This window comes from Danio rerio, chromosome 24, assembly GCF_052040795.2.
Source record: "Danio rerio strain M-AB ecotype USA chromosome 24, GRCz13ab, whole genome shotgun sequence".
In the NCBI taxonomy this organism is placed as follows: Eukaryota; Metazoa; Chordata; class Actinopteri; order Cypriniformes; family Danionidae; genus Danio; species Danio rerio.
In genome coordinates, this window is record NC_141044.1 from 4,658,005 (window position 1) to 4,682,544 (window position 24,540).

At 35.4% G+C, this 24,540-nt stretch overlaps 1 long non-coding RNA gene across 1 annotated transcript; it reads right to left on the minus strand.

The window, feature by feature from the left end:
• Nucleotides 1–19,945: 19,945 nt before the first annotated feature.
• LOC147837935 (uncharacterized) lies at nucleotides 19,946–21,954 on the minus strand. The gene is made up of 3 exons (XR_015524708.1): nucleotides 21,703–21,954; nucleotides 21,202–21,237; nucleotides 19,946–20,605 (listed from the first exon to the last, which is right to left on the minus strand). It is a non-coding gene; the product is annotated as an uncharacterized LOC147837935 (long non-coding RNA).
• Between the last annotated feature and the right edge of the window lie 2,586 nt (nucleotides 21,955–24,540).

Sequence of the window (24,540 nt, forward strand, 5' to 3'; positions counted from 1 at the left end):
AACTGAAGCCACGTCTCCTCTGACCTGATTACAATGGTAACCTTTGACCCAGAGGTCGTGGGCTCGCACCGCCTTATGCATTCATGCAGCCCTTCTGCAGCCAAACAAACCCCTACAAGACGAGCCCAACAAGAAAAACACAGTCTCATTGAAAATTCATAGTCTGCGAGCCCACAAAACATACATTTAACATGCACTTTTGTATGGTGATAACCATACGACCAACAAACAGGCAGCAGTGCGGACGTGCCAGGAGTGAAAATACAGAAGATTCGACAATGATTAACTAAACGCAACGTGTCACAAAAAGTCTATTTGATCATGAACACACTCGTATTATTTAAGAATCATAGAGGTCTAGCAGAGATGTTACATTTCCATGAAACCAAATATTTGTGAAATTATTTTAGATTAATTTTGTATTTTTGCAATGCTTTCTGGAAAAGTTACATTCATATTAAGCTATTTTTATTGACGCCAAACATTACTGACGCCAAACAACCCCCTACAAAGAAGAGTCCAACAAGAAAAACACAGTCTCATTGAAAATTCAGTCTGCGAGCCCACAAAACATACATTTAACATGCACTTTTGTACGGTGATAACCATACGACCAACAAACAGGCAGAGGTCCAGACGTGCCTAGAGTAAAAATGCAGAAGATCCGAGAATGATTAACTGAACGCAACGTGTCACCAAAAATGATAATAATAATGATAATAAAAATAACGCTAATGTTATTTGATCCACATCACAGAGGTCTCGCTGAGAAGGTACAGATCCAATACAATCAATTATTTGTGCAGATCTGGTGTAATCTTCAAAAATGAGTACATTTAAACGAATATCTAAGAAAAATAATAAATAGTCAAATAATCCAACCAATTTCACGGCCACAATTGGTTTGTGCTAAAATAGTGAATGAAAAATTGCAAAAAGTAGCACCAAAGAAATCTTTAATCATGGACGATGACTTGCGAAAACGAGTCTTTGAAAATTAAGCACACTGAATGAGCATCATACTTTACTTTGTACGATTTGAGTGAAATTTTTTTTTATTTTCCTCTTTGGTAATTGTGTATTTTTAAAATGCTGTCTGGAAAAATTACATTAATTTATATTAAGCTATTTTTATTGACGGTATCAAGCCCATACAAGAAGAGTCCAACAAGAAAAACACAGTCTCATTAAAAAGAATTCATAGTCTGCGAGCCCACAAAACATACATTTAACATGCACTTTTGTATGGCGATAACCATACGGCCAACAAACAGGCAGCGGTCCAGACGTGCCAGGGGTAAAAATAAAAAAAATATAAGATTAACCGAACGCAACGCATCACAAAAGCAAAATTTGAATGTGAACACACTCTTATCATTCGAGAATCCACATCATGGAGGTCTGGCAGAGATGTTACTTTCCAAAAAATCTAATATTTGTGCAATTATTTTAGGTAATTGTTCTTCATTTTGTTTTTCTTTATTCTTGTAAAGCTTTCTGGAAAAGTTACATTCATATTAAGCTATTTTTATTCACGACAAACATTATTGATGCCAAACAAATCCATACAAAGAAGAGCCCAACAAGAAAAACACAGTCTCATCGAAAATTCAGTCTGCGAGCCCACAAAACATACATTTAACATGCACTTTTGTACAGTGATAACCATACGACCAACAAACAGGCAGCGGTCCAGACGTGCCTAGAGTAAAAATACGGTGAAGATGGCAGCAGAGGCGCCGGAGTCTCTGACAGTATAAGTATACACTAGAGCAGGTGTAGGAGAGCTCTAACAAACCCACTCATCCTCAGCAAACAACCGTTTCTGCAGTCGATGGATCATTTAGGAAGGGAGGACAGTTTAAGGTAATTGCATGGTGTGTCACAGAGCCCATCCTTAGTGTTTTACAGGCCTAAAATATAACCGCAGTTTACATCGCCTCAGGAAGAGTCAGCTCGGCTGGAGCAAGTTTCTCAGGATGATTGCTATTTAATGGCTTTATGTGCATATGTGTGCGTGCCTTGCATTCCTTACATCATGGGGACCAAATGTCCCCACAAGTATAGCAATACCAGTAAATATTTCTGTAAAAAAAGGCCTTATAAATCATACAGAATGAAGACATTTGGAAATGCAGACTGTTTCCTGTGAGGCTTGGGTTCAGAAGAAGAAAGACAGAATATACAATATGTACAGTATACAATTTATTATGTCTTTGGAAAGTCTCCATAAAAATTGCTGTACATGTGTGTGTGTGCGTGTGTGTGTGTATATTATGGATATCAGAAGATTAAAATGAGTTATTCTGCTTAAACAACTACTTTCATGGTTTCCGCTACATTCATTCTTCCATTGTGGGGCGCCACACCAAAAATCATCCCACCACGGCTTCATTACATTTTGTGCATGAACAGAGGACATCAGCACGCAGAGAGATTTACATGCTCGTATTAAATGAATGCAATCTCAATGCAATCTAGACTTGTAATACTGCGCTCACATTTCTCCAATTGTGATTAAAATAATGCCATAGGTAGTTGGTAGATTTGTGTAAAAGTCCTGTCGCCACAGCTGGAAAAAATTCCAGAGGAAACACTGACCTTACATGTACTTTGTTCCATTTATTACACAGCTACTTGCCACAAAATATAAACATTAGACACAAAACATTTTTTCTAAACTGTAATAGTTAATTAATTCCATAATATAATTCTATAATATGGGCAAAGCTGACAAACAAAAACAGCTGATGGAGTATACACTAACCTGTGCATCATTCAGTCACAAGATGACGCCAACCAATCAAAAACAAAGCGGAGAGAAATGAAAACAGCTGATGGAGTATACACTAACCTGCACATTATTCAGTCACAAGATGACGCCAACCAATCAAAAACAAAGCGGAGAGAAATGAAAACAGCTGATGGAGTATACACCAACCTGCACATTATTCAGTCACAAGATGACGCCAACCAATCAAAAACAAAGCGGAGAGAAATGAAAACAGCTGATGGAGTATACACTAACCTGTGCATCATTCAGTCACAAGATGATGCCAATCAATCAAAAACAAAGCGGAGAGAAATGAAAACAGCTGATGGAGTATACACCAACCTGCACATTATTCAGTCACAAGATGACGCCAACCAATCAAAAACAAAGCGGAGAGAAATGAAAACAGCTGATGGAGTATACACTAACCTGTGCATCATTCAGTCACAAGATGATGCCAATCAATCAAAAACAAAGCGGAGAGAAATGAAAACAGCTGATGGAGTATACACTAACCTGCACATTATTCAGTCACAAGATGACGCCAACCAATCAAAAACAAAGCGGAGAGAAATGAAAACAGCTGATGGAGTATACACTAACCTGCACATTATTCAGTCACAAGATGGCATCAAACTGTCAAAAATGCAAAGGTTACAGAAACTAAAAGAGCCGATGGAGATGACAACCACTTGCGCATTATTGAGCTACAGGATGGCACCAGATAATCAAAAACGCAAAGCTGAGAGAAACGATGACAGCTGATGGAGTATACACTAACCTGCATATTATTCAGTCACAAGATGGCGCCAAACAGTCCAAGAGAAAAAGCTGACAGAAACTAAAACAACTGATGGAGTATACACTAACCTGGCCATTATTCAGTCACAAGATGGCACCAAACAGTCAAATAAACAAAGCTGACAGAAACGAAATTGGCTGAATAAAGCATTTAATAACCTACGTATTATTGATTGACAAGATGGCAACAAAACATCAAAAACTGCAACATGCAAACAAGCAGATACATATGCATGCAGAAGTAAACAAAGTGATTCAAAGTTACCAGATGAGCCTGCGCTATTCAGTGGTTGTTATCTCAGGATAACATACCTTGCAATGTCATAACTGGCCAATCAGAATAAAGTATTCCAGACGGCTGTTTAATAAAAACCATAAAGTATGACCAAAAAATAAACTTGTTTTGCAGCAACATCTGCTTTTTCATCACACTCATGTCTCTTAAAGATGTCTCCTCAAAATTGATCTACAGTGTCAGCATAGTTTGCTAATATACAGGTTTCAGCAGCAAACTTTCTTCATCTGTTATGATGTGGCAGCGTCTCCTCTGGCTTCATCCTCCATCTGTTCAGCCAATCACTGTCCAGAAGCAGCCTGGCATTTGGAGGAGCCTGAATCTGCTATATCTGTCAAAGAGTCTTCATTCTGCAGATGGACAGGCCAGAGGATTTGCCCTGTGGTAAAGTCCTCCTGCTGACGGGCTGCACGTCTCTCGTGCTGATCGGGCAGACGGAAAGACAGACAGACAGACAGACAGACAGAGAGATGGCCTGCAGATATTCAGAAGCTTGTAGTTTGGCTGGAGTCAGTTTAAGGAGTCCTGAGGTAACAAGGACCCACACATAAAAATGCACACATACACACACACACACACCAAGGTTGTTTTAGTAAATGAAGACTAATATTTAACCCTAAACCCAAACCTTACTGTAAATTATCCTCAAATCAGAGCAAAATAATCTTTAGGCAAATGGTTTATTCACTTAATTTAAAGTAGTCAACTGATCACTTTTAAAAACCATTGCTTTACTTATTTTTTAGGTAAAGCAAACTACTGTAAAAAAAGCATTCTTGCAGGACTCCCAGAGTTTATCAAGACCCTTTTGACTCATCTTCAATGACTCCTCCTTAATATTACCCCAAACATGCTCAATAATGTTCATGTCTGGTTGCTGGGCTGGCCAATCCTGGAGCACCTTGATCTTCTTTGCTTTCAGGAACTTTGATGTGGAGGCAGAAGTATGAGAAGGAGCGCTATCCTGCTGAAGAATTTGCCCTCTCCTGTGGTTTGTAATGAATACTGAATGTAATCTTGGGTCCATGCGGGTTCCAATAGGTCTTCTGCAGTATTTATCATGATTGGGATGCAGTTCAAAAGATGATTCATCTACCTTCTGCCACTTTTCCAAATGATCAACTAGAAGTCAAATTATTATTTGTTGCTCTCACAACTGGGATCGATGACAAGTCTTTTGTCAGGTAGTGTAATCCAAATTTAATTCCTACCCTTAAACCTAACCATAACTGTAAATTATCCCAAAATCAGAGCGGAATATTTTTAAGGCAATGGGTTTACTCACTTTTTAAAGTAAAATCAACTAATCATTTTAAAAGCAACTGTTTACTGTTTACTGTTTATATTATTAGCAAAGCAAACCAATCGCTTTTTTACAGTGCGCGTTGATCCTGGAACATCATATTAGTTTGATAATGTAATCCAAACCTAACCCCTAGCCCTAAACCCAACTCTAACTGTAAATTATTACTAATATCAAAAGGGAATAATTAAGACGATGGGTTTACTCACTTTTTTTAAGTAAAGTCAACTAATCGCTTTTAATGCAATGGGTTTACTCACTTTTTTATGCTAACTAATCACTTTTTTGGGTGTATGTTGATCCTGGAACACAACTGTGATATATGTGTCCATACCTAAACTCAACCCAAACTGGAATTTACTACAGAAACTGTAAACAAATGAACTTGTCCTACTCTTGTAGGAAATGCAGAGATGCTGAGACATGATAAGTCGGCCAGAATTCAAGTGCGAGAGGAAATGTTCGGCTGAATGAATGGGTGTTTTGCAGGACAGTTTCTCCTTAAGAAGAGAAGATGTAGATCAAATGGAGAACGCAGCAAACCTACAGCCTTTGAATCACAGGATAAAATAATCACATTCAAGACCAGGTGTTCGTTTTATATGGAGTTTAATGGTGCGAATCTGTTTCTGCTGTTTACTATTAGTGCTCTTTCATTTCTTGTTTCAGAAATGAATTTGGAAATTTAAAAAAAAGAAAGAAGGGTATATGAATATCTTGATTTTTAGTGTTACTTCGACGTAAACTACTAAAATAAGTATCTGCGAAGTATATGTATTTGGTATGCATATTTTTTTGCCACAAGAATGAATGAATACATAAATAAATGAAGAAAAAATACAAATAAATAAATAAAAAAAGAAAAAAATACAAATAAATAAATAATAAAATATGTTATTTGACTTATCTCATATATGTGAAACGTAGTTACATTTGCATGGTAATATTTCACAATTTGGAATCAAACAAAAGAATTAATAAATAAAAACGAATTGTGACAAAATAAAGATGGAACTGTGAAGAGATTAAGATTGAATTGCCCTAAATAGAGTTAGAAAATGTATATATAATATATACAGTGCTCAGCATAATTGAGTCCAACACATTTTGAAAATAAATATTTAATCCATTTCTCAGCAAATATAGGCAATGTATTTTGGTCCATTTAAACAAAACAAATTTATTAAGCAGATATATTTATTAAAATAATATTTTAGTCACCAAACGTATTTAGAAAATGAAATATAATTCTATTTAATTTAAGGCAAAATATGGCAAGAAAAAAATAAATAGATAAATACAACCTACAAAATATTAAATTAATAAAAAAAAATTTGGGATTTTTCCTCTTTTTAAAATTTGTGTTTAATATTTTTCTATAACATATCAATTTGGATGTACTAGTTTTAGACCGTTATCGTAATTTATGCTGTTAGATAAGCTTCAGATTTGGCTTCAGGACTGACTAGTCTAATGTATATGCAGAAATATAATATTGTAAAGCTTCTTATTAAAAATATGAGTTGAAAATATAGATTTGTGTACTTATATATGCTGAGCACTGTATAAAACATTGATCACAATTAAAAGACAAAAAAACTGAATTGTAAGAAAACAATTAAATGTGAACAAAATAAAATGTGAGAAAATAAATATAAGAACAAAAAAGGATCACAATTAATAATAAATAGTATAAGAAAAACAAACATACAAAGAAAAAAACAAACAGATAATTAATAAATTATTTAAGCAAACAAGTGAATTTGTGAACAAAATGATTGAGTGTGGACAAAAAAATTGTGAGAAAATAAATTGTAGAAAAAACAAAACAAAAAAACTAATTAACAGTTTGCAGCTGTACTGCATATTTTATTACATGAGTTAAGCAATTAAACTCAAGCTAGACACTAGTGATTTGTGAAGAAATAATATTAAAATTATGAATTATTTAGGTAAAGGTTTCTATTTGCTCTTAATTTAACTTCATAACCATTAAAGAGAAACAACGGAGACATTAAATAAACGTTGATTTACCCATATAAACAGACACTATGTGCTGTTCAAACAATGAACACTCCAAAACAACATCTTGAGAAAGTTAGGAACTCTTCTCTTGTCCTATATTTTGCGGCCCGGTGTTGACAGCAAAACACACGTCCTAATGACCATTTGTAGAAAATAACATCCTTCTCGTGCTTGCTAAGAAAAAAACAAACTTTCCTTTCAAAACCAGCAATGCTGAAAATAGCTCTTGTTCCTGACAGCACTTGTGTGTTGATGGTACAGGCCGTTCTTAAATGGCATTATTGAGAAGTAAAGACGAGCCGTTTCCTGCATCTCTGAAGAATGCGCAAGAAATACAATGCACAGTTCATTACTCTCAACCCAGCGCGCATAAATAACAGAGAAACACTGAAGACACCATAAAAACACACAAACTTCACATTCAATATGATGAAAAACATCCTCACATGACAGCAGCTTGTGACCAAAAGTTGACAGAATTAAAAAAATAAATAAATCAGAGATGGTAAACATCTGTTTGGTTGGAGTCATCCCACATGAAAAACAAAATGCTTTAGTGATTTATAGTAAACGCCAGCCTGTGGTGACGAGAAGACGGAACTATTTTACATTTTGTCATTTAATAACTAATTCATTCAGTCGTGTGATTTTTAAAAAAGGCGTGTCTCCAAACCCCACCCCTTAACTCAACAGTCATTAGACAATTAGCCAATCGTTCTAAATGATTTGAATAAGATCGTACAAATTCGTAAGAATTAGCCACTAAATCAAAACGTTATGAATTGCTATGAGATAGCGTTGGTAAATACTGCAGTGTACAAAATAATACTTGAATTAAATGGTTGTGGTCATTGTATAGTTGTTATGTTAACACAAGCACTATAGTGATACAAACAAATGACCCAATGCTGTAGTTTTCTACAACTACAAGGTATATTGTATTACAATACACAGCCCAATCCCATGAGGAAAAAGTAACAATTTTTTTGTGTTGTCTGAAATGTTTTTAATCCGTACGCATTCATATGACTATTTGTATGAAAACAAATCATTTTTAAAAAGAGGCGTATCTCCAAACCCCACCCCTAAACCCAACAGTCATTGGACGATTGGCTAATCATTCTAATTTATACAAATGGGATCATACAAATTCATATAAATTTGCCACTACACCAATATGTTACAAAATGCCGTGGGATAGCATTGGTAAATACTGCAGTGTACAAGTTAATACTTGAATTAACTGGTTATGAGGATTGTATAGTTTCTAAGGTAACATAAGCACTATTGTACTATAAACGAATGACTCAATACTGCAGTTTTCGACAACTGTAAGGTGTATTATATCATATTACACGGCCCAACCTCATGAGGTAACGTAACTATTATTTGTGTTGCCTAAAATGTGTCTAATTTGCACAAATTCATATGACTACTTGTATAAAACGTATAGTTTTTAAAAGGAAGCGTGTCTCCAAACCCCACACCTAAAGCCAACTATCATTGGGTGATAAGCTAATCATTCTAAATTGTACAAATGAGATCGTACAAATTCATAAGAATAATCTACTAAATCAAAACGTTACGAATTGCCGTGAAATAGCATTGGTAAATACTGTAGTGTACAAGTTAATACTTTGAATAACTTTTGGTAATTGTATGGTTGTTATGGTAACACAAGAACTATAGTAATATAAACAAATTACCCAATACTGTAGTTTTCGACAACTGTAAGGAGTATTACAATAAACAGCCCAACCTCATGAGGAAAAGTAACTATTTTTGTGTTGTCTAAAATGTGTTTAGTTTGTAAACATATTGACCTTATTCTAAAATGCGGAAGTGCGCCTGTTTTCGTGATTGTCTTAGAACTTCCGATTCAGTCGCCTATGGGAGAAATGACTAGGAATAATAAACGGCAGAAAATGGTCAAACTACTTGCTCTACAAACAAATGTTTGCATGACTACACAGACCAAGTAGCATAATATGATAAGAAAATATTAAATTGCAACATCAAGCAGCGTAACGAGCAGTTGTTAACGTCAAAAAATGAATGGAAGTGAATGTGACCGGAAGTCGCGAGACAAAAAGATTCAAATGGCAGCGCCCACTCGACAGCTGAGAATAAGGTCAATAAACCTTAAATTTTTTAAAAGGAGGCGTGTCTCCAAACCTCACTCCTAAACCCAACTATCATTGGGCTATTAGCTAATCACTCTAAATTGTATGAATGAGCTGATTAAGAGCACTTTGCTTCCTGGTAAACTGAACAGTCACATCATCCATGACGTAAGTGTGCTCCGGTTCGGAAGGCAAAAGGCAGTGTGAGTGCAGGCCGTCAGGGGAGAGGGGAGGGGGACAATCGCGCTTCAGCACAATTCAAGGCAACTGTACCCAGTGTGAGTAAGTTCTTAGCCTCTCTTTGATGATCCCACAATGCGGTGCTCACTTACTGCTCAGGTGTTGGTTTAGGAAGATAAAATATACAGTTTGTACAGTATAAAACTTATTACACCTATAGGAAGACCCCATAAAGTTAGCTGTAAAAGTGTGTTTGTGTGTGTGTGTGCGTGTGTGTGTGTGTGTGTGTGCGCGCAGAGACCACAAGTCTGTTTGGAGACTGAAAGCAGCTGGCAAACATCCAAGACAACCATTTAAACCATAATGATCTGAGCCTCTGTTTCTCTTTGTCATTGTGCCATGTTGACTCACAGAGCGAGTAGTTTTCTGTCTACTGGAATGCTCTTTCTGCCTGTATCAGCTGTAAAAACATTGGCATGACAATTAGTGGCCCGTACCGGACCTGTCTACGTAAAATGAAAAAGACAGAGATGAAGACGGAAAATGACAGAGCGATAGAGCTTTAGTTTGGAAAAAACGTCTAAAGATAGTTGGAAAATAAATCAGACGTCTGTCATCACTTATGAAAGGTTCAGACTGCAGAATATTTTTGTCTTTTATGATATTTTTACTGTGTACGATTATGTGATTTGGACTCCTAAACTTTGGAGTGTGTGTGTGTGTGTGTGTGTGTGTGTGTGTGTGTATCATGACTAAGAATGTCATAATGCATGCTGCTTCCTTAACCGATCATTGCTTACATCTCTAATAATGTGTGTGATGTCATAAAGAAGGTAGAGCAGGCGTTACCAAAAACCTATAATAAAATAAACTTTTACAAAGGGCAACAAGGTGGCACAGTGGTTAGCACTGTTGCCTCACAGCTGGTTTGAGTCCCGGCTGGGTCAGCAGGCATTTCTGTGTGGAGTTTGCATGTTCTCCCCGTATTGGCGTGTGTTTCCTCTGGGTGCTCCGGTTTCCCCCACAGTCCACAGACATGCGCTATACTGTAGGTGAATTGAATAAACTAAATTGGCCGTAGTGTATGTGTGTAAATGAGTGTGTCTGGATGTTTCCCAGTACTGGGTTGTAACTGGACGGGCGTCTGCTGTGTAAAACATATGGTGGATAAGTTGGCGGTTAATTCCACTGTGGCGATCTCTAATGAATAAAGGGACTAAGCACAAGGAAAATTAATAATTTTTTACATATATATTTACAAATGCAAATTTACAAAAGTGATTTGAGTATTTTTGCTTGTTTTAAGGAAATTATTTGCCAGTGAGGTAAGTGAATTAATCTTGTTTTTTTGTTATGATAAGTAGATATTTGGACTAGAAACAAGACAAAAATTCTAAGTAAGAATCAAAAGCATAAATCATATGATACACAGTGGTCCCTCACTATAATGTGGTTCACCTTTCGTGATGTTGTAGGGTTTTTTGTGCAACTTCACATGCTTTTTTTTTTTTGTTTTGTTTCGTTTTTTACAGCGCGTTGTGTTATACGTCCTGATTGGCTGTAGACAATTTTTTAATCAATATCCATGTCTCCTATACAGTACATGATGCATTTAGCTTGTCAAATTAAAATAAATCATTGATTGCTAGCAGTGTAAGTTTCAACAAGAATGCAAAAAGGGCTGTAACTGTCCAAAGAAAGACCATTAAAAAAAAAGGTTGACACACCGAATACGCTGCACCACATAGCGTCATGCATTTTAGAATTGTAAACACAGGTTTATATCAGGGTACGTACATCTGCGCCACAAGTCGGCGGCTGTTTGCGATGCCCAGCTACGACTCAGGACACTGTTCATATTTCTGCCGCGCCACAGAACGCCATTTGAATAGTTTAATTTTGAATAACATTCGAATGTGTGCTTCTCGTGTGTGTTACTTTCAACTGTCATGGGCACAAAACATCCGGTGTGCGACCCCCTTAAGGATAGAGTCTGCTTTAGCTTTGTGGATCAGTGACTGCAAGAAAATTACATTACACTGGATGCCAACATTATCTGCATTAGAGCTAAACAACTTTATGAACCTTTTGCTGACAGCGATGAATGTTTGCATCCGACAACAGATTTTGATCTTTGACTTCATTCTATAATGCTGGACTTATTTTTCTATGAATCTTCGAACTTTGAGAGCGTTTAAACAAGAGAAAAAAATGTGAAAATGTTAATGCCTGCCTGAGAAAAGTGTATAAAGTGTGTAGTGAGGGGTTTTACAGCCTTAAAACATCAATAATAATTGTAAAAAATAAAGTGAACTACTTTATGGATTTCATCTATTGCGGGTTATGTTTAGAACATAACCCACGCAAATAATGAGTGATATAGAGATTTTATTTAATATAATTATTTTAAAAAGTATTTTAGAGTCTTTTAATGTCATCAAATGGTTATCTAAAAAAAATCAAATAAAATCATACACAGTAACGTTAGAAAACTTTGAATACAAGTTTGTTTTATACCATTTGACTCCAGTTGTATGAAATGGAGCAACATGGACATTAATTAAAACATCTTTTTTTTCTTTTTTTGTGAATGAAAAATCATACCAATCTAGATTGTCAAACAGTAAAAACATGCTAATGTAATATTCAACTTTGGGTGAATTATTCATATTTAATCTAAGATTGCTACATAAACACGACTGTCATATAAAATTAATGCACTATTTATCAATATCTCCCCTTTTTCACAGTTTACATTAAGTAACTGTGTTATTAATATGTGATTTAATCACAGCAATGAAACTTCGTTTACATCCTCAGGCCATACTTCCAATGTTAAACAATCACTTTTGTACTGCAGTTTACACAAAGCTATGTTAAATCACTAGCTTGTGCTTTCCATTTCAACAGCTCGTTTTATTAAGATTCAAAGGTTTACTTGAGCGCAAGGAACAGAAACGCTCCCTTTGGCTGAGTAGTTTGGATTGGGGGTGAAAAAATAAGGTAAATCAGCAAATCTCGTCACCGAAAATCAAACAATCTGTGCTTTTCTTCTTTATAAAACTGATGTAATCTCATGGGCATCGACTAATGGTTTGGTCCCTCGCTAGCTCACACCTGTTGCTTTCTCGTTTGATTTCACTTTTTATTTGAATTCGGAGCATCCAAGAAGCCAGAAACAAACGGAGCGGCAGGGAAACAAGAGGACTGAAGGAAATCAAAGGGAAATGGGCAGAGTGTTTATCGGAGAGGGAGGGATGGAGGCTGCTTGGGCTGGCAAAGACGTAGGCTGAATATTCAAGCAAGAAAAAAAAAGAGAGAGAGACCCCCACCTCACACTCCTGCAAATATTGTCTTATCCATTAGTGGGAGCAAAGGGAAGAAAAGGGTAGTCTGTCATTGTGAGGCTCATGAAGGAGAAGTCAGGGGAGGAATTCTTTTCAAAGCCTCTTCTGGACAGGGCCATTTGTTTGGCCCTATTCAGACGCCGTAGAGCGTAGCAACAAAGAGCGCTTTCAGTGCACCTCACTGTAAAAGCATGTGAAAGAGAAAAGCAGGGCAGAGGAAAGAGAAGAAAGGCTAAAAAAAAGAAAGGGGGGAAGAAAACAACTTGAGCGGGACAGGCTTGTTAAATTTAGATATGTTTATATGGACCTTTGCTTGTGTGTTTGTTTTTCGCGAGAAAGTGTTCGCGGACCAAACTAAGAAGAGTTGAACGGAGTTGAGGCTTGAAGGAGAATGCTACCCAACACTCGTCTTTAAAAATAGTGTAGTCAAGCGTGGTTTGGGACACCCGAGAACTGCCGTCGGCATAAATCCTACCTGACCTGAACGGTGAGAGACTTTAGCGCGTGTTTATGTATTTACGGGAAGGATTATTGCTTTAGCAGCTCTGTTCTGCGAAGTGGATCAACTCACCTCATCGTGGGACGTGCAAACCCTTCCAGAATGTGTTCATGTGGCTTGATATGACTTAATCATTCTGCATAGCAGACGCCTTTTAGTTTAGTGGCCTGGTTTCTTCACAAAATGAACGTTGTGTTATTAGCCATCTTTTCTTTCCACTTCCAAAAGTCTCTCTTTCTTGAAGGAACACACTGTTTTTGCAAGTACACAAATTTTACAATTCACCTTGAGTTACATACAATTTTTGAATCCGTTGAATGCATTCAGATTAGACCATTAGGTTTATCTTCTAAATTAGCGGGCCTCAACCCCTGAACTGATTGGTACCGTGCCGCACAAGAAGTCATTCATTATTTCAGTTTTATTTATTATCTAGTTTGAACGATCTTTATTTTGAAAAATGACCATATTTTTGCTTACATCTTGGTCACTTGAGTGCCAAAATTTAACCTACAAGCAGCAAAATGAGTAAGAAACAGACATCTTAGGAAAGTTTCATTGCTAGGAGAAAGGCTCAGTAAAATAACCACAAACTGCCAAGGAATTGATCCGTAATCCATTTGCCAACAAATTAGGTGAATCCAGCATATCAGTGCAAGAAGATCAACTGCTGGAAATCGCAAATGACGGCGGCCTTTCAAGGACCGTTCGCATATCGCATCTTTTCTAGACTTCGTGCAAGTTCATTATTTTGTGACACACTTGAGCCTTTCAGATGCACACAGCCGCCAGCGCATAGTGAGTCACGTGACAAGAACTGACCAATCAGCTTCATACTTTGTATGGTATATTCAGTAGAGTAATTATCTCAGACAAATACAGAACACCCCAACACTGCACTGCTTTGTAATTTTCTCCATAAATAAAACTTGTATCAGAGTGTGAGCAATGTTTTGTCAGCTTGTCAACCTCTGAGAAAACGGTTGATGGTGGCCTAGCAATCTATACTATAATATATACAGATGCGCTGCAACCTCTGTTTATACAGTCTATTGGCACGACTATAGCTATGCTCTCTTTATTGCAACCATTGTATACCCGTTGTTTTGAGCTGCTGTGATGCGAACGGAGCGATCGCCCTCATCTAGTGTCTCATCCAACCTTGTGACCTTTCCCAGAAGCTCCACGAGTCTCCCACATATTCATACCGTGACGCAAACTATTTAAAACACCGGAAATCATGGCGATGACAGTGAATGAGCATTACAGTTATTAGGTTAAATGAATAGAACAGTAAAGATATTTCGAGTGCAAATCTCTCTTTCTTGAAGAGCTGCTGAGAGACTCTCCAGATCGACAGGCAATAAACGGAGAAATATTTGAATTACACGTATTTAGGCCTTTTTACATGAGAACTGAAAGTTCTGTGTTTTTGACAATAATGCAAGTTCATTAAAACCTGGCTAGAAATATTAGATAAATAAAAAAACTTTAAAAATATATATATTTTAACATAAATATTTAACAATATAACATTTTGAAATTTACTTATTACAATAAACAGTAGTTTATAGGCCTATTTCCTTAGTAAAGAATTAATGGATTTATAGGCATTTTAACTTCTTATGCAGGGCCAGACGGAATCTGCGGAGAATTTTGGTAAACAAATAAAGTCTCTCATATAATATATCTACTGAATGACAGAAAATATTACTTTACAAACTGCATTGTACATAAATCAGATGAACGTTTTCATATTAGTCAGTAATATTTCTGTAAATAATTAAAAAAACTAAATAAATTTAGATTTACAGACATTTACTCAAGTAAATAAACAGAATTTATGATGGGCTAAAAAAAATCGACAGAATTCTGTGGGTAATCTGCGGAATTCTGAGCGTGCAGATTCCGTGTGGGCCTACTTATATGCATCAAATATGTGCTACAAACTAAGACATGTTGAATTCTTCTTCCATCACTTGCAATGTTTCCAAATGGCTTTGTTAGTAATATTTCTCAACAATTTTACTTATATTTATCTGTTGAATCTATTACTTACTTTAAAGCTGCTTCTGGCCAGGACATGTTCACACTAAAATATTTATAAGAGACATGTTCAGGGGATTATATGCAGCATCCTTAATTTATTCTCTTAGGTAAACAAAAGTATCATACTGTGCTTTATGCATTATAAAGCTTAAAGCATTAGAATCGGTACTCGATATCGGCCGATCACTATGACGAGGAATCAGTTCACAGTATCAGATGCTAAAATCCTGATTGGAGGCATCCCTAGTTTCTGCCCAGCTCACAATTAGGTTTCTAAATTATATTATTATTTATATTATGAATGTTTAGATCTTTTTTTTTTTGTAATTGCTGTTTGAGGTAGAACTGTATTGAAATAATTTAAAATGTCTTTCTCTGAGTTGCATGGATCAAGCCACAGCACATGTTTGAGTAAACAATGAGAGAATTTTCATTTATGTTAAAGGTGTTCTATCAACAGAACAGTTTTTTGTTCACTTTATTAATGGCATATTTTTATTTCATTTCTCTCTCCATCTCTCTCCGCCTGCTGTATTCAGAGTCTACCCATACAGCAGTGCTCTCGTAAAGATTATTTTCCTTGGAGTGGAGGCGAATGAAAGTAGGACAGGTTTTCATCAGGATAGCTTGCGATGTGTCAAACGTATTACGACTCATCATGCAAATATGGAACTTTCTGGTAATTAAAAGTCACTCTTGGAGCGGCTCATGAAGGAATAGGTGTAGGTGTGCGAGCTTTCATCTGTACATCTGTATGTTTGGGTGTACGTGTCTCGGATAGATCGATGGCTTGGGGGTTGGTGATGAAAACAGCCTGCTTGGTCTGTTTGGGTTTTTTTTCCATCTCCTGCCAGCTGCATTATGCTGCGGATGGAGCCATGGCTTGACCAAAATAAACCTGCCAAATCCTGCAAGGAGCCAGAGATGGAAGGAAAAATACATGTTTTTTTTTTCCTTCTTTTTCACTTGAGATGGCCCATGTCCAGACAGGCTTATAATCACACTGTTCATTATTTTATTGACAGATGCAACATGCCGGGTTGGAGAGAATACAGATTGGTGTGCAAACCTCTGGGACGAATGGAGTCATGGACCTGCATGAAATATTGTGTGGATGGCATTATTATACTTGGACCAGGCACTGAGCTCTCGAAAAAACTGACTTGGAAAATATACATGCCACAATATAGACGCATTCGCTGCACTTGTGTTTAGTTAAACTGTCAGTACGCTGACATTAAACAAGTCCTTTTAATCTCAGGGTTTCTCTCTCCGAGTTCTCAAGCCACCCTGATTCAGGCTAATGAGTTTAACAGAATCAGAATCTGAGGAAACCACACTATGAAAGCAGCAGAACGCACCCAGATATAACATTTTACGACTGAATTATACAAAACCGTGCATATCACTAATAGAAATAAAGAGGAATCAACTTAAAGAGGCAGCCTGTTTGAATTTTTTAACATTGCTTTTACAATGATTTGTTTTTCACTGTAAAAAAAAATGAATAGTTCATTTACAGTTTACATATTTTGTGATACAAAGGTGGTCTTCTGCTTATTTACAGATACAAATTGCATTATGGCACCTCAATCTTTGCTCTATTGACTATTGACGTTTAACTTTGCCATTTAAAAAAGTAATTTCTTTGACATTTTAGTAGTTTAAAACAATATATTGTATAATAAATCATATATATTTTAGTGCTGTCAAACGATTAATCACATTCAAGACAAAAGTTTGTATTTACATGATTTATATGTGAGTACTATTTACATATGTAAAAATACACGTACTGCACATAAAATACAGAAAGTATAGAAAATAAATAATTTTACATATAATACATCATTTGTATTATATATAAATATTTTACTATAATATAAATAATTATAAAATAGATTATTTTATTAAACATTTATTCAGATGTGATTAATCATGATTAATTGTTTGACAGCACTAATATTGTCCAAAACATACCAGAAAAAAATCACTGGCAGTTTATGATCAGGCAATGTATTTTTTGCTGTAATATATAACACCAACGCAGACAATTTATAGCTTCAAACATGCTCCGATCGATCAGCATCGGCCGATAATTACATTTTTGACTCAATCTGTACTTGCCAATCTGGCCAATCTCATGAACCAAACGCACGGTGGTGTTCTAAGCATTACATTTGTTAGGTTGGAGGAATAACACAGTAAAGATATCTCAAGTGCACATCCCTGTCTCTTTCATCGATCTGCGGTCACAGACATGCTAGTTGGAGAGCAAAATATTGGAATGGCCTTGCATGTATTTAGGCCTTTTAACATATAAAAGAATAGAAAATTCTGTGTTTTTGACATATATATATATATATATATATATATATATATATATATATATATATATATATAAAATTTATATCTAAAATGTAATTACATTAAAAGTTAAAAGCCTGAAGCATCAGAATCAATACTCAGTATCGCCCAATAAATAAAAGTAACATTAAATGGACAGATCAAGGTATCATAATGTGATTCAAAAACATAAAAAAATAGAATCAAAAAATGTGGAACAGTGTTACTATACAGACATACTTTACTGTGCACAATGCTTAAAAACATGCTTAAATGAAAAGCCTGCTTAATAAAGATACAACACAATGCTATTTCTACCACGTATTCTTCCCACCCCATCAATCTAATAATCAAACTAACCTAAAATCAACGGCAAATTTGCAGATGAAGACAATGCTTCTCTGTCTACTCTGTGTGCCTCTCTCTGCCCTAAATATAGGGTGGGCAATTGCAGAGAGGCTAGCAATTGCAAGCAAGCTTTGAAAACCAAAGATCCTGCCCTCCCTGGATAACCACTATCCAAAGCCACACCTCCTCTAAATCACAGGAGACAGTCAGATTACATAATGCCTCATTCACCGGTGAGAAAATGTTAGAGTACAAAGACAATAATATTGTAATGTAATAATTAGTGGAAATGCGCTGATGGTGTATCTTGTCACAAAGGAATGCAAGTCATAAGAGTATATTATATATTATATATATATATTGTTTCAGCATTAATATCATTATGTGATCATTTACAATAGTCAAATCGCAAGATATGCAATGTTGAGTCTGTATTGTATTTTATAATTGTCATGTGTTTTTGAGCCCTGTTACTGTATAAGGATTTTGAAGGCATTTAGGCATAGAAATTGTACCTGTTGTACCTGAAATGATTAATGTTATTAAATTATTTGTATTTTTTAATTATTGAAATTGGCTAAATAATGTTAAACTCAGAAAATGATAAAACACTGTTTCTTCCTTTGTATCTTTTTCCTTACTGTATTTCTCTATGCTTGTAGATTGGTTATTAGACTGGATTATGCAGATGCACATGCCGAGAGAATCATCACAATCAATGCTTCCTAATAGAGATAATCAAGTCATCTTGTGAATTCATATTTATATACCCTCACTGGCTACTTTATTAGGTATACCTTACTAGTACCAAGTTGGACCCCTTTCTGCCTTCAAAACCGCCTTACTACTTCGTGACATAGATTTAACAAGATACTGTAAATATTCCTCTGAGATTTTGGTCCATTTTGACATAATACATCTCGCAGTTACTATAGATTTGTTGGCTGCACATCTCCCATTCCACTACATCTCAAAGGTGCGCTAATGAATTGAGATCTGGTGACTTTGGAGGCCATTTGAGTACAGTGAACTCATTGTCATGTTCAAGAAACCAGTCTGAGATGATTTGAGCTTTATGACATGATGCGTTATCCTACTGGAAGTTGCCATCAGAAGATGGGTACACTGTGGTCATAAAGGGATTTGACATGGTCAGCAACAATACTCATGTAGGCTGTGGCGTTGACACAATGCTGAATTGGTACTAGTGGACCAAAAGTGTGCCCCACACCTTTACACCTTTATTTGCGCCCACAGAACTGCGCTGGATATTTTCTCCTTTTCAGACCATCCTCTGTAAACCCTAGAGATAGTTGTGCGTAATCCCAGCAGTTCCTAAAATACTCAGACCAGCCCATCTAGCACCAACAATTATGTCACGTTGAAAGTCACTTAAACCACCTTTCTTCCCCATTCTGATGCTCGGTTTGAATTGCAGCAGATCATCTTGACCATTTCTACATGCCTAAATAAGTTGCTGCCATGTGATTGGCTGATTAGAAATTTGTGTTAACGAGCAGTTGGACAGGTGTACCTAATAAAGTGGCCGGTAAGTGTATACACATGATATCCGTTGATGTTTGTTTTGGTAATATACGACAATATTTGGCACAACTAATTTATTTGGAAGATGAGAGTTAAAAAAAAATTTTAAATATTAACCAGATTGCCTTTAGAGTTGTCTAAGGTCTTATCAATGCATGTTTATAATTCAAACTTAAGTTTTGATATATGTAAGGAAGAACATTTACAAAGAGTTTTCATAAAAAGGATCTTTACTTTATATTCTAATAATGTTTGCCATAAATTAAAAATCTATATTTTTTTGCTTAAATATTGATATTGACCTAGAAAATAGAAACTTTTCATTTTTATTAGCCATAGTACATGATGTAACTACTGTACAAAAGAGTCAAGCTTCAAATAGGAATATTATTTTTTTTTTTGCAAAATGCTAACGGTCTAATCCGATTCAATAACTTATGCTAAGATAAGATAAAAATGCTACCAATGGACACAGAAATTAACTGATTGACTTCAAAAATTTTAAATCAGAACAGTTTAACAATAGCCAAATTGCAAAATGAGAATATTTCCAAAAAACATTGGATTGTTTCCTTTAAAGTACATTTTATACAATGAGTCTAAAACTAGCCTAGTCTCCATCCTGATTTTGGGAACTCGACTGTTGGGAATCCAGCTAGATCAGCTTAAAGACTGAGAAATCTTTGGTTTTAAAACTGGGGAAGAGATGTATTGTTAATGTAAAAAGCATGAACGCTAGAATACCTGGATCATTACTTTACTAAGACATTTATTTTCCTAGTGCGTGCACCTCTGACAGGTGGGGATCATAAAATAGCGCCTCTGCGTCTCTCCTAGAAGCCAGCCTCACAGGCCACAAACACACTTGCACACACTTTTAGCAGATGTGCTCCCTGTGTGCATTCGGTCAGCGCATGTCATCCATGAAATCCTCACATGAATAGGAGGAAGTGAACAGAGCCAAAGTTATCCTTAAGGAAGGGAGGGAGAGAGATGGTGACAGATGGAATGGAGTAGTTGACTTCTTTATTTTAAGGTCTTTATTTTCTTCGCTTTTGGCAGCCTGTCATTTATGTGCTCCCGCTTTTTCAGAGCACATGCGAAAACATGCAATTGCATGAAGGCGCATGCACACACACACTTTCTCTATTACACACACACACACACATGAACTGTGTTGCTTAAAAAGACAAATAACCAAAAGTGGTCACTCAGCTATCTGCAAAAATCTTTTTTTAAGCTTGTGGAGAAAATTTCTCACGACATTTTTGCTCCAAAAACGCACAATGGTAGCCAGCAGTGGTGTATAAAGTACTCGAATGCCATACTTGAGTAAAAGTACAGATATCTTATAATAAAATTACGTAAAAGTTAAAGTCACTGATTAGAATGTTACTTGAGATTTAATTGAATGGCACATTTGGACTTTCTCACTAATGATATAATATCAGAAAAATATTCTTAGCAAATTTGAAATTAGGAAATGATATTAACAGCCAATAGCTATTAAAGTACAACACTGTTCACAGTCAGTTAAATGGTGCTGGTGTTGTTTTGAAGTACTTACATGCAATTCCATGTAGCGTGCCACAAGTTGTCACTGCTAAAAAACAAACAAACAAATGTGTGAATATAAAACCAACTGTTCCTCAATTCAGTTTTAAAGTATCTGATATTTATTATACTTTAATATATATATATATATATATATATATATATATATATATATATATATATATATATATATATATATATATATATATATATATATTACCATTTATTGTACACACAAGTAATGTAAACACAAGTAAATCATCCAAACTGCAATTCCAAATCTGATTTTTAAAAATAAATATAGCCTATTTAACAAAAAAGGTTAATACATATCGTTCTATATGTAATGTAATGTAATATAATGTAAATACACTGAGCAGCATGTTTGTTCTCAGTTTTAACACATACATTTGTTTTAACTTCATATAGGAACTTCATTTGGTAATTTTGAATGAAAAAAGGCAAAACTTTGGGAAAAATCATGATGACAGCCTATAATTCAAAGGTAAAATACCTTTAAACGGCGTTAGCTCAATGTGTTTGTTGACGTCTGACGGTGAGTTTATAAACACCAACATTTATGTATCTTCTGGCACCTTCGTTGTTCGTCTTCGTCACAACAGTCTTTACCACGGTAATAAGTGCCGTTGTCGGTCATATTGTCGAGTATTATCAAAATAATAATAATAACATGCTCGCTATCATGACATGTGCGGATTTGTTTGGATATTTAAATGACCGCGTCAACGTGGTCGTGTAAACACTCGACTGCACATGCGCAAACGAACAAGGCAGCAGATTCGTCAAACTAAAATGACGTTGGTTTCACTTCGAAGTACGTAGCGAATGTCCTTTGGGAAGATGTTGCTGAGTAAAGTATATTATTTATTGAAAAAATGTAGTCGAGTAAAAGTGAAAGTTGTTAGAATAAATTAAACACATTTAATTTAAACTATATAAGTAATGGAACGAATTATTATTACTTTATTACATTAGCTACACCCTAGTCAGTGTAAAGAATAGTGTAAAGTCACTCAAGTTTACAGTATATTTAACATACCGTTGTGATATTGCTGCCAGTTTATGTGTAAGGAAGCACAATAGGGCTAATAGTGAGCTTGAAATAAGAATGATAAATACACACATCAGTAGCCTATTTAGTTAGTTTTATATCATTATATATATATATATATATATATATATATATATATATATATATATATATATATATATATATATATATATATATATATATATATATATATAAAATAAAAAAGGTAAATATTCAACAAATTTCTGGGAATTACCACCACAAAAATGTCTTTTTTGTTGCAAAAATACTTGTGAAAAATTTGGGGATCTGATTAGAGTTTTAATAAAAAATTTTAATCATTTGTTATTAGTTTTTAGTTTTACTATTTTAAATTTGAATTAATAATTTTAGTGATTAAAATAGTTCTGATACATACTATGTGATTCTTAAATTTTGTTCTTAATTCATTTTTGTTTTTGTTTGTAGTATTTAATTTTGGATTTAGCCAAACTTTAAGTTATTCTAACTTTATGGAATAATTGTTCATCTTTTTCAATCAACAATCATATTTATTTTCGTTGCATATTCACCCAAAATTATCCTGCTTTTGTGTATTTTTCTTGGTTGCCATATATTATTTTATTTTATTTATGCTAGATGCTACTCTATTATTGTACAGAGCAACAGGAACATTTATCGAAACATCTCATTTTCTATTCCACAGAAGGAGGGAACTCATCTGGGTGTGGAGCAACATGAGTAATGGTGAGTAAAAGACTTGAGTTTTCATTTTTGAGCAAACTATTCCTTTAAGGGTCAGAAAGAGGGTGGAAAAGGCTTGTCTAAACCTTAATTATGACTGTCTTTGGGTCCAATAAATCTTGATTTCCATTATGAGTGGACCTATGGGAAAAATGCTTTAAATGTATCCATTATGGCCCTTTTAGTCCTCAACTGAGTGTGTTTAGACACTCAGTATGTCTATATATCGGTTGTCACAAAACTGAAGGTGTGGCCACATTAGCAAAAACAGGTTCATTGTCTATTGTCAATAGTGTAGCGATGCATGAAGCACAGCTCACAAAGAGGTCACTCAGAGTCTAAGTAGCGTTATTATCAACTCAGCTCCGTACAACATGTACACAGTAAAATGAAATACAGTTCCTGGACACACAAACACACAAAAGATAAAAACAAGGGCTACAAATCTGTATATAAAACTGTAGTGAATAGATTAAAGTAGTGAAAATAACAGTAAATTTAAATTGCAAATGTAAACTTAACAATATAATATGTGTACATGCCTGAATAGATGCAAACACACACACATAATCCATGTAGCAATCTATTGGCTAGCATGGGTAGTTTATGAATAAACTTTTTTCACTCTTTTGTGAACCTTAATTGGAATGACTAAACTTACTATGGGTAATGTGCCTAAAAACATCTATACCATAGTCGTCCTGGGGCCGTTCGCATGGGACACATTTTTCCTTTCCAGTGCACCACTTTTCTGTAGTTTTTCAATGTAAACACATGCTTGACAGTCATGTGTGGCCTTGCATCTTGCGTCTTTTTAAAGAAACACACAAGTGAGTGCCATTTTTTTAGATGCTATCAATTTTTATGTATGTATGTATGTATGTATGTATGTATGTATGTATGTATGTATGTATGTATGTATGTATGCTGTATGTTACTGTATTTTAAAGTTGCATAGTGAAAAGCACTGCATATTTTAAGGTAAAGACATATGTCGCAAATACATATACTAAATGAATACATATTAATGTTGCAAATACATATACTAAATAGTGCTGTAAAAGTAAATACACTATTTATTTCTGTAATGGATTTACAGTAAGTTACTGGTGAAATGCTGCCAGCAAGTTACTGTAAATTCTTCAGGAAATTGTTAACAGTGTGAAAAGACAGCTATCTATTTTATTAAACCCAGGCACATTCTGAAAACGTACCACTATATACACAGAACATTTCTTGAGAGCGGCAAATACATCCCAGGAGCTCCGTGTTTTGCAGTTTTTTTAATGAATCCACCAGAGGTCGCTTGTGAGATCTTAAATCTCAGTTGGAAGTGTCATCACACCTGCTGTTCTCGCATAAATCCACCAGAGGCCGCTGTCGACTGACTGACTGACAGATCGACCGACCCACACCCCTCCTTCCCTAAACCCAGCCAATAGTGTTTTAAAAAGCACTGATTGACCAGCACCCACCCACTTTCCTAAACCCAATCAACAGTTTTAATAGCAATCCAGAAAAAAAGCCCTCGTGGCAGCCTGATTTTTTACCACATTT